Source organism: Protopterus annectens, chromosome 4.part0 (assembly GCF_019279795.1).
Source record: "Protopterus annectens isolate FY-2018-M chromosome 4.part0, PAN1.0, whole genome shotgun sequence".
NCBI lineage: Eukaryota > Metazoa > Chordata > Ceratodontiformes > Protopteridae > Protopterus > Protopterus annectens.
The window spans coordinates 335200165-335213324 of record NC_056733.1 but is presented as its reverse complement, the minus strand read 5'-3'; positions in this window follow the sequence as shown (position 1 = coordinate 335213324).

The following is a 13160-nucleotide window of genomic DNA, read 5'->3' as shown; positions in this document are numbered from 1 at the left end:
CCTCCAAGAAAAGGAAACCAGTCTGGTGGACCCCTGCCATGAACAAGCTATACAATAGAAGGAGGAAACTAGTACAGAAAAGAGTAAAATTCCAAGAAGGAAAGACATCCCTGATCAGTATCAGCAAGAAGCTATGATCCCTCATAAAATCATCCAAGGCTAGCTTCGAAAGAAAAATTGCCAAGGACTCCAAAGGTAACCACAAAGCATTCTTTAGCTATGTCAAGAACCTAAGTGGAAACTCTCAGATGCACTCTGAGTTAGTGCAGAATGGCACAAAATGCACTGAACCGACTGATATTGCCAACATTTTGGCAGACAGGTTTAGTGCAAACTTCACCCCCCCACTCACCCCCTAAAAGGCCCATAACCATACCAGAAGAATGTAGAGCCCCAGCAATCACTGACACACAGGTTAAAACAGCCCTATCCAAAGCCAAAAACACAGCTTCAATGGGACTGGGCAGTGTCCCTGGCTGTGCCTTACATGAGCTCCAAAATGAACTAACCCCTCACCTAAACACACTGTTCAAACTTAGCCTCTCTACAGGCTACATGCCCATAGAGTGGTGCACAGCAACAGTTATCCCGCTCCACAAAGGTGGAGTCACAATGGACCCTGGGAACTATCACCCTATAAGCCTTGTCTGCAAGGCTATGGAGCGCATCATCATGGAACTCATTAACAGAGACAGTGGGAACCTCCAAACATTGGACCTTACCCAGTTTGGCTTTGTTAAGGGCAGATCATGCCTCCTAAACCTAGTGGACTTCTTTAAGATGGTTACCAAGGCTTTAGATGAGGGAAAGGAGGTCCACACAGCCTACCTAGACCTCACAAAGGCTTTTGACACCATTCCCCATTCTGGCATTATAGACAAGCTCACCAGCTTGAACATAAACCGCTACATCATGAGATGGGTTGCCAATTGGCTCACAGATAGAACCCACATGGTGAGAGTTGCAGGCTCTAGGTCCAACTCTAAACCGGTTACAAGTGGTGTCCCCTAGGGCTCAGTCCTGGGAACCCTCCTGTTTGGTATATACTTCTCAGAGGTACAGGCAAGAACAGGAGGACTCTGGCTGACCAAGTTCGCAGACAACTGCAAATTGGGGGCCATAATTGACTATCCAGCTGATACAGACATCCTCCAGAAGGGTCTCACTGAGATGGATACCTGGTGTCAAAATCATGGCCTCAAGCTAAATGTCAAAAAGTGCATAGTCATCCCTTTTGGAAAAAACAAAGTACCCATGAACTACCACATACATGGTAGTCCCCTAAATACAGAAAATGTAATAAGGGATCTGGGAACCCAAGTAGATAGTAATCTCTCCTTTGATAAACATATTGTCAAGGTGGTTAGAAAATCCTTCTATGTGGTCCACCTAATCACAAAAGGGTTCACATCTAGAACAAAAGAGGTTATTGTGCCCCTCTACTCATCACTCATCAGACCCATCATAGAGTACAACACCCCATTTGGGATGTACCTTACGATACACCTACAAGCTGTACTTGGTTTATACCGCTTACTCAGAGGTGATCTCTGCCTGACATACAAGGCCATGTCCAACCCAGAATTGATGGACATGCTCCACCTAAAAAAAACAAATCCTCAAGAGCCACACAGTTTGGGGATCTAAACCTCACTAGAACGATAAATAGGACATGTTGGAGGGATAGATTCCTGTCCCAGAGACTCCCCATGCTTTGGAACAGGATTCAGATCTACATTAGGCAGAGCCCCTCACCAACACCCTTCAAGAGAAACCTTGACGAGTGGATGGGAAACAGAACATTTACCCCAGGGATCACTGCAGAGGCTCTGCTGGACAGAGGCACAGGGAATTAATGGCTCTGCTGGACAGAGGCACAGGGAACTAATCTAAGGGGGCAGCGAAAGCCAACACATTCTGGCTAGGCTTATAGATGCCCTCGGGCAGATAGCCTAGTACTTACCTATGAACCATTGTACCTATCATACATTTGAAGATTTTTGATGTTCCCTGCAGGGCCTCAGTTTAGCACCATGCCTTTGTACTGGTAAAGCATTGAAGACAGAAGTTAGAAAGTAATGATACTCATTGCACTTTCTCTTCACACTTGTTTGTGTCATAAAAGTAACTGAGCTTTGTCCCCTCCCCAAAAAGAGGAGTGTACCCTTGTTCCTGCCATAACAGTAACTCAGGTATGCTAGCCCCGAAAGAACAGTATATGTGTGTTTGTGCCATCCAACCTGGACTTTGTTTGTTGGAAACTGCATATCATATTATAGGTTCATAGGTTTATAAGTTTATACTAGGCTATCTGCCCTATGGCATTTTTAGCCCTAGCTTTTAATTTTTGTTACGCCGCCACCTTATATGAAAAATAAAATGCTCATTAGTTTGTGTGCCCTTGTGCCTCTGTCCATGGTGAGATGAGAGAGAAAGTTCAGGGTAAACCTCTACGATCTCTAGATTTTCCTGGACAGAGCCAAAGGCAAGGCAAAGGTGCTCCACTGGATGGGGACTCTATTCCACAGCATAGGGAGTCTCTGAGTGATAAATCTATAATATTCCCAGTTAATATCCTCTCACATGTTAAGGCCAATGATATAGCATGACTTACACACTGCATGTGTAAGATAACTGATGAATGATCAAGAAACACAGAAAAGTCACACAGAGCTATATATTTGTAAGCATAATTATGACAGGATGTGTGATCATTAACTGCTATATGTCCAAATATAGTAAATATAATTAAATGTAAAAATCACAGCTGATGGTTTGATAGCAGTGCACATTCTGATGCAGTTGGTTGTGTGAAGAATGACTTTCCATTTTGTTGATGCAAAGATGTTTGTGTGGCCACAAGGACTAAGGCATCCCTCCTGTTTTCTGAAACTGTATTGGTGTGATGGTTCAAATCCTGACATATGTAGAAGTTTGTGATGTGCACTATCAAGTTTTACTGTGCTTGTACAGATTTTGTGTATCTGTTCCTTAGTTTTAGTATCTTTTCCTGTTTGTCTTCTTTTAATTCCAGTTTTGTGTGATGCGCCATGTCCCAAAAACATTTGGCTAAGCTTATTTTGTTTGTGCAATGCACAGCATTGCATAAACAGGTGAAAACCAGATTTCCTAGAAAGCAGACACCCAAAATAGAAAATGGATACATTCAATTAATGCTCTTAGCCATTGCAAAAAGCCAGCCTGGAATAGAGATGGGACCAGGGTATAGTAACAAGCATTAGTAATGTGTCTCACATTTGCACACTGCTTCCCTGCACCCAAACAGGCCCAGCTTGCATACGTGTACACTTTGTTAACCATCAGGCAAATCTAATGCTCGTTGCACTATGAAATTGTATATTTGATATTTTATTATTGCTGTTAATTGTCCATTTCCTTTGTATGATATAAAACTACCTGTGGAAACATTGTAAAAAAAAGGACTCAGTATAATATAATATAATATAATATAATATAATATAATATAATAGGTCTAGTTTTCTTTCGCAGAATCTCATTTCATTGAATTTTATTTCACCCAACCACTTTGCTGAAAACTCAAAATTACTGAAAACTCATTTCACTAAATCTTATTTCACTGAACTGCAGTTAGTATATATGGCACTGTGTAGAATACGGTAAGGCAAGTAAAAGGTATATGCCCTTTCCCCCACTGTAGTGCAATCCTGGAGTTATTATATATAGTTTGGGGGGTTGGGGGACATAGCCCCCCACTTAGATTGAGTAAATATTGTCTTCTGGAGAGAGTTAGTCACTGGTGTTGTAACTATGCATGTCTATTGTTTAAAATGTATTGTTTTGAAGTTTTTCATAGAATACAATATAAAACAATGTGGGAGGCTACATTCCTCACACCCCCCAATGTGGGAGGTTGTGCCCCCCCAACTATATATACTAATTCCAGGATTGCACTACAGTGGGGAAAAGAGCATACATTTACTTGCCTTACAGTACTCTGCACAGTACCAAATATACTAAGTTCAGTTCAGTGAAATGAGATTCAGTGAAATGAGTTTTCAGTAATTTGTGTTTTCAGCAATGTGGTCGGGGTGAAATGGAATTCAGTGAAATGTTCATAGGTTCATAGGTAGGTGCTAGGCTATTGGCCCTAGGGCCTATATAAGCCTAGGCAAATGGTACCCTGGCTTTCGCCACCCAAGAAAATTATTTTTCTGTGCCCCTGTCGAGCAGAGCCTCAGAAGTGATCCCTGGGGTGAATTTCCTATCTTCCATCCAATCATCAAGATTTTTCTTGAAGAGTGCTAATGAGGAGCTTTGTTTGATATAGATATATAGTTTGTTCCAGACTATGGGAAGCCTCTGGGACAGGAATCTATCCTTCCAGCATGTTCTGTTTATTGTCCCTAGAGCGTGTAGCTTGGAGGGACTGGGATTTCTTTAAGTGAAGCATGTCCAACAGCTCTGGGTTTGACATAGCTTTATATGTTAGGTAGAAATCACCTCTGAGTAGGCGATATGCAACGGAGTAAAGCTGGAGTTTTTTGAGACAGTCTGCGTAGGGCATCTGTTTGAGGCCTGTAATCCTCTTTGTGAGGTATTTCTGTGACCTTTCTAGTTGTTGTAGATGTCTTGTGAGGTACATACCAAAAAGGGGATTGTACTCTGTAATGGGTCTAATGAGTGACTAGTAGAGGGGAACAATGACCTTCTTTTTCCTGGATGAGAAACCTTTTTCTCATCCAGGAATTGAAATGTGATTCAACGAAACAAAGTAGACCCAATATAATATATATTATGAAAACAATAATAATATATATTATTTACAATAGATCCATTTATCCCCCCACCCCAGACAAGCACTACAAACCTGGGGTCTTATTACTTTTTCCACACATATATCAACCATAATACAAACTGTTATAGATAATTCCCAGGATTCTTTAAACTCCATGTAGGGTTCATGTAGAGCCTAAAGGGAATGTTACAGTGTACAGGAAGTAGTGCCCATGGAGGTGGCACACAATCAATATTAATGAAACTCTGCATGATTAAACAAGGCTTTGCGGTACGCACCAGTGCATCTGGCTATGAAACCTCCCCGTGAATGTGGATAGCCCTTTCGCATACCTCTCAACTGTGCAGACTTTCCCAGAATGTCCAGATGTCCGCCTCTTATTTTTGGCCTGTTACTTGTAAAATTGGTGGTTTACTGGCAAATCATTGCCAAATGGTTGAGAACTGAAGTCAGAAAATAATGACAGATATTTGAGATTCTAATTGTAAGACCAATATGTCAAAACTGTCCCTATTTTTGGCTCTTTGACCTACCAGTATGTATGGCTTTGTGTAATTGTTTAATCTTCTCTCCTTTTTTATTTTGTATTTTTTTTTACTTTTCTTCTGAGGTTTGCACGATGCACCACTTGCCACAAATGGCTTTGACTATGCTTACCTCGTTTGTGCAACTGGACCACCCATGTATCAGACATGATCCAGGCATCCAATTACAGAAACTGGATGCATTCAATTCATACTGCTGGGCATCGTGCCAACCCAGTCAGGGAGGCAGCACTGTGCTAATATCACAAGGTTAATGATGAATACTAATATAGGGGAAAAAACAAAATACTGTTGATGGCACAAGGACTGAAACAATAACCAAACTTCTTTAGCGTATACTTTATTTTCACCACTTTCGTCTTACGACTTCTTCAGAACTAAAAACAGCACTTAAAAACTTCCATACTTATATATACATTCTCATTAACACTTCATTACATCACACCATTAACCAATTTCCATTTAAAGTGCCACAGTAAAATTTAAAATCTTAAGCCTATAAAAAAACATTATTTATTTGCATACAATTTCCTATATTTCAAAACACATTTAATATTAATAACTTCATTCAGTCCTGGTGTTTTATCTGCCTGAAGTTGTATCTGCCAAAAGGTTTCTCTTTGTTCTAAAAAATTCTTAAAATCATCTCCCCTTGCATCTTACTTAACTATTTCTAAGACTGAAAAAAGAAATTTTTTATATGTCCTGCACTCAACTGTGTGTCTATATAAAGTGCTTTTTTGATCTCTATTTTTGATATAATAATAATGCTCTCTCATCCTTTCATATAATGATCTAGTAGTCATTCCTACATAAAAACTAAAACATCCACTGCACAAACAAACATATACCACCCCTTTTGTTTTACAGGTGGCATGTCCTGGCACTTTTATAATGCTGGGGTAGCTTAATATATTAATAAATGGACCTTCTAATATATATCTGCGGATTCACTTGAGAATCTTGAAAAACTGAAATCCCAAATTTCAGTTTTCCGAAATTCTATGCCCGAAAGCTTTAAATCGCAAAACACCAGAAGCGCGAAATTTAGAATTGTGAACCTACACTACAAATGCACCACACACATACACATACACACAATGTCCCCCCACAATCAAACAAACAATCCTACACTACAGACAGGCAGGGGGCAAGCCCCCATGCACCTCCCATGTGGGGGGCTGCGCCCCCACCCCCCTACTTATATATACTAACACTGAGATCGCACAATCACACACAAAGGTAACTCACACCCACACATTTCACAGCCCCTTGCACACACACATCACAGCCAAAACACACACTAACATACACCTAAGCCCATAACCTACACACTCATACATACTTACCTGAACTTACACCATTCACATACCACAACACCAGAAGCTCCGAACTTTGGGATTTTGAATTTCGCGCTTCTGGTGTTTCGCGATTTAAAGCTTTCAGGCATAGAATTTCGAAATACTGAAATTCAAGATTTCAGTATTTCAGGATTCTCAAGTGAACCCATATCTGCAGTATCTGCAGCATCCACATTTGTACATACCTTGCTTCTTCTGAGTGTACAAGATATTTGGTGTGTACTTAGTACTTTTAAACAATTTATTTTCAGATTATAATTATTAATATAAACAAAACTGGGTTTACTACCTATAACCTCAAACAAGTCTTTATACCTTTCTAAAATCTTCCAGTTATTTTCTATCATTGTCCTAATTTCTTTACTATCTACTGACATTTCCAAATTACAAGTGACTCTATGATGTTGTTTAACCCCCCCCCCCCAGTTGTTACATTAGTTCTAAATAGTTCTAAATGGTGCCTTTAATATAGGGGGTACCTCATATCTTTTACTATAAATTTCATCTGCTAATTTACTAAGTTTACTTTTATTATACCCTCTAGCAATAAACATCTCACAAATTTTTGTAAATTCTTTTTTGTAACAGAGTAGTTTCTGTGCCAATTCTATAAGTACATCCAGTACTTCAAATGAAGCTAGACTAAGAGGAGCTGAACTGGTGAGGGAACTGATAATTGCTTTGTTAATCATGAAGGAATACTTAATGAAACGAATAGCGCTAAGCCTAAAACTTTTTTATTTCAAACCGAGAAGAGAGGGCGGACTGTGTATGAACTTTGTTGGAACTGAAACAATATACTAGAAAGTTAAATTAGAATTTTTGTTATATAATGTGCAAACCAGAGTTTCTAAGTTTGAAAAACCTTCTTGTTTTAATCCGACCCTGTTAAATACATTGAACGTGTTTGAAGGCATCTGTGAGACTGAAATTAGAGCTGTATTAGCAAAAAGTAAATGTTACAAATATTTTAATATGACAGCTGATGAAAGAAAATGGTTAATGGAAATAAAAAATAATCAGAAACTCAGAATAATGAAAAGTGACAAGGAGGGGGACTAGTAGTAATGAATACCAACCAATATATACACAGTATGTTAAACATGTTAAGTAATACAGAAGAATATCAGCAGATAAGTTTAGCTGAAATACAAAGAAAATTTAAAGAAATACATATTTTTTATATGACAATCTTATGAATAAGCAGTTAAACTTTGATATTTTTAATTTCTGTGTGACAGAAAAACACCTACTATTGGGACCTTGTTTAGAATACCAAAAATCCACAAAGACCAAAAAAAAAAAAAAAAAATGCCCCTTTCGACCCATAGTCTCTTCTCCTAACTATATTACTGAAAGAATTGCCTTAGTATTAGATGCTGTTTTAAATCCTATAACACAAAGACTTAAATCATATATTAAAGATTTGTGGGATTTCTTGGATAAATTGAGAATATTTCTCAGTAGTTTTGATTTTAAAAGTGACAAACATATCATTTTTACAATAGATGTGTCAACTTTTACTTCAATACCACATTAATTAGGTATAGAATATGTGAGAAATTTTCTAAATAAGTTTACCACCATCCTTAACCAACAGGTTAACTTATACTGTGAAATGTTGGATGTTTTATTGGACAACAATTTTTTTATGTTTGATAATAAATATTTTAAACAGTTGAAAGGTGTAGTGATGGGGTCCCTCACCTCACCATCTTTTGCTAATATGATGGGATGGTGGGAATGGACAGTGTTGAAAAAAGTCTGTGAAATTTTTAATGTGTTATTATAATAGATTTGTGGATGATTTGTTTTTTATTGTAGAAGGTGATAATAATACAGTAATAAGTTTTGTAAACATGATTAATGTTACATCTGAATTTCTGAGGTTTACTTTGGGAGACAAAGGAATAAACATGAACTTTTTAGATGTTAATTTGTATTTGAATGGAGTAAATAATGTGTTTGAAAGTAAAATACATCATAAGGAGACATTTGTAAACAGTTGCTTACATAATAAAATTAATCATCCACTGTTTATGAGAAAAAATATACCAAAAGGTCAGTTAATAAGGTGTAGTCAGATGACTAGCAATGATGAAGTTACAAAAGAAGAATTTACAAAAAATTTGTGAGATGCTTATTGCTAGAGGGTATAATAAAAAATAAATTTATAGTAAAAGATATGAGAGGTACCCCCCTACATTAAAGGCACCATTTGAACTAATGTAACAACTGGGGGGGGGGGCAACATCATAGATTCACTTGTAATTTGGAAATGTCAGTAGATAGTAAAGAAATTAGGACAATAATAGAAAATGCCACCAACTCGTTGGAATACACATGGCAAAACAACACTTTAATAAAAAATAGTAAAAATATATAAAACGTGTGAGCGCTTTCACAGAGTCCTCTCTGCTTCCTCAGACATACTACAGTAACTGCTGCTCTTGTTTAAATAATGATGCATCTGTGTCAAATCCAATCAGTTGACAGTATCTTGAAAATAAAAATTAAAAAGACATTCACTATATAAACAATCAAATCATATAAATAATGGACTAAAAATGTATAGAAAAACTGTAAAAGCTTGCTCTATGGAGTTAGATAGTGTTAAAACTGTACCATATATGTATAGATGTTAAAAGATGTGACTAAACATAATAATCAATGTTTCAAAGCCCTGTTCCTGAGAAAAGGTTTCAGTGAAACCTTCCTATTTAGTCCAGGTGGTCTGTCAGCCTGAAATCTAATTATCCATTCTTGTTCTGAGGCTTCGTTCTTATTGTTCATGTTCCCACCTCTTTTATTTTCTTGTATAATGTGTAACACTAGAAATTTGAAGGTGTGTGTGGCTCCCTCCTTTATAACATGCATCGCTAATGCACTTGTCTCTTTTTTATTTTTAATGTCCCTTACATGTTCTAGGACTCTATCTTTGAGCAGCCGATTAGTTTTGCCTACATAATAGGCTGGGCATTTTCTACAGAGACCAAAATGTATGACATTCTTACTATGACAGTCTGTATAAAAGCGTGTATCAATGCTGAACTTTCTAGTCGGGTGTGTATACTGCCCCCCTCCAAATATGAAGGGGCAGGCTGTACACCTTCTACACGGAAAGGTACCTAGCCTATCAGACCTTGCATGGTGGCCTCCATCTAACTTCTTGTAGCACAACTGTCTTTTTAATGACATGTTGTTTTTAAAGGTAAAAGATGGTGTAGCCCCTATAACACCTTCTAGTTCATCCACATTTAACAATATGCCCCAATTATTTTTAATTATATCACAGACTGTACTGATATGACTTGCAAATGTTAATGAAATACGTAATACATCATTCTCTAGGTTCCTGGTTACTGTGGTACTGGTGGCATAGTTACTTTGGTTATCTTGGTTAATTCTCATCCTGTCATAATAGGGCTTGTACCTCTCTCTTCTCTCATTCCAAGACACTTTAATTTGTTTGTCTATAGCTCTGGCTTTATATCCCCTTTTAATAAATTAATGTTTTAACAGGGTAAGTACCTGAGACAAACTACCATCATTATATAACCTCATGCATTTAACTATCTGTCCTTGATCACATTGGTTTTAGTGTAGTTAGGATGCATACTACTACTATGTAGGACATTGTTCTTTCTAATGGGTTTCCTATACATGGAGGTATGAACATAACTGAGTATGTCTCTTGTAACCTTTACATCTAAAAACTCTATTTCTCTATTTGCGTATTTGTATGTGAAATTCAAAAAGGGAGTAATGGTATTAATGAAATTTAAAAATTGCTGCAAATTATCTTCGTTATCATGCCACAACAGAAAAATATCATCAACAAAATGCTTGTACCATATAATAGACTTAGCAAAAACGTTGCCTGTCAAAATATTCTCAGTTTCCCATTGTACAAGTGCTAGGTTGGTGTAGCTATTGGCACAGGCAGTACCCATAGCCACTCTAACCTTCTGTATATAAAACTTGTCGCCAAATACAAAGGTAGCATACTTTAACAACAAATTCCTTGAGATCCTTGATTTGCATGCACCTGTTCGTTCAAAGAGAACCAAGGCAAAAACTGCACCATGGCTTTCTATAGAGTCTAAACTCAAAATTACCCTTAGAAACAAAGCATGGGCTTTATGGCGTTCTTCTAAAGACCCTCACGATCACATTAAATACAGGCAATCCAGGAGCGAAACCAAAAAAATCAATTTTACAAGACAAAAAACAATACTACTGTAATTTACAGACAGTAAATCAAAATAACCCTCAGAAGTTTTGGGCAGGTTTAAATAATCTACTACATCCTGGACAAACTTCAACCCCAATCCCTGCTGCTACTATTGATAAAACCCCTGAAGATGTTTCTGATAGTTTTAACCAATTCTTTATTGAGACAATTCAAGCCCTAGCTAGCCAACTACCTCCAAGCTCCCCGGTCCTGAAAGTAGCACCCCTAGAAACCTACTTGCGTTCAGCTTCCAACCAGTCGCCACTTCACTTATCCGTACCTTGATCAAAAAATTAAAACCCACTACACTTTCTGCTGATCAACTCCCTGCCGAGTACCTACAAAAATCAGCTGATGCTATTGCTTACCCCATCTCAATACTAATCAATCAAACCATAGTAGAAGCTAAAATTCTCACCATCTGGAAAATATCCTATGTAATCCCACTTCACAAAGGAGGCAGCTCTACTGAATTCTCCAATTATAGGCCAATAGCTATACTCTCTCCACTTGCAAAGATTATGGAAAAATGTATTCATAGACAATTCATGCACGACCTAATCCAAAATCGCCTTATGGCAGACACTCAGCATGGCTTCTGTCCTCATCACAGCACTACTTCAGCCCTCCTAGCCTTTACTAACACCATAAACCATAATCGCAACAATAATTATATATCCTCAGCCCTCTTTTTGGATCTTTCCAAGGCATTCGATATGGTTGATCACCAACTTTTAATACACACTCTGCAAACATTCTGTCTAGATACTGGAGCCCTCCAATGGTTTCAATCCTACCTGAATGGTTGACAGCAGGCTGTCCTCTGGCAGAACAAACTCTCTAACCTTCTACCTAACACCCTCGGAGTACCACAAGGCTCTATACTAGGGCCCTTGCTGTTCTCCATCTTCATTAACGACCTTTATACTGTCATCCCAAAAGTCAGCTGTATCCAATATGCTGATGACTCTACTGTGATTTGCTCAGCCACATCTCCAATAGAGTTATGGTCAGCTACCCAGACCACCTTTAATACAATAGAAAACTGGCTTTCTGAACATCGTCTGATCCTAAATCCCAAAAAAACTAAAATGCTGTTATTTTCACCAACACGTAGGTCTACCGCTTTCACCTTTACATTAAAATCAAATGATGGCACAATAATCTCCCCTGACCCATCTACAAAACTATTAGGTGTCATCATAGACAATAATCTTATATTTGACCTACATGTCAACCAAACTATCAAAACCATCAATAAAAAACTAGGGTCACTTTACAGAATAAAAGCCTTCCTAACCCCTCCAGCTAAAATTGCCATAGCTCGCTCTCACCTTCTTTCAACCCTTCTGTATGCATCCCCTCTACTCTCAAATTTGAACAAGACTGTCCTTAATAAACTCTCAGTTTGCTACAACCACATTGCCAGGTTTGCCGCTGGGCTGCCTTTTAGGACACATCATTGCATCAATCTAAATCAGCTTGGTTGGCTTGAACTACCTAGCCTAATCCAGTATAACCAACTGATTATGGCCTATAAAATCCTCTATAATCCGGACAATACTCCTGCACTTAAAAATATTATCACCCCCTATAACAATCCTAGACTGCTTCAATCCTCTAATAAACTACTAATTCAGACTAGCAAAATTAATAACACAGCTGGTTATTCTCTCTTTGCAAACTCTGTAAGTAGATCCTGGAACTCTCTTCCAGCTGATATTACCTTACTTTCCACCTTAGGTCAATTTAAAACTAGACTCAAACAACATTTGTCACTTAACTGGCTATGTCAATGTATCAAGCCTGGCTAACTCGAATGTGTAAAAATCTGTTAACCAGTTTACTGTGTAATTTAATTTAATCCTGATTTGTGCTCAGGACTAACTTTAACCTGTGGAACTTGTTTAACTTGCTTACTTATGTAATCTCTGTAAATAGTCTGTTTGTAATATGTAATGCTGGTATTATGTAATGCTGTATCTGCTTACCCTTGGAGCTTTTCTCCCCGGGCCTCCGCTGAAAATGGACATGCATCCAGTCGGACTATCCCGGTCAACAAATGTAAAATAAAAATAAAAATAAAATAAATAAACAAAACTGGGTTTACTATCTACAACCTCAAACAAGTCTTTATTCCTTTCTAAAATCTTTCAGTTATTTTCTATCATTGTCCTAATTTCTTTGCTATCAACTGACATCTCCAAATTACAAGTGACTCTATGATGTTGTTTATCCCCCCC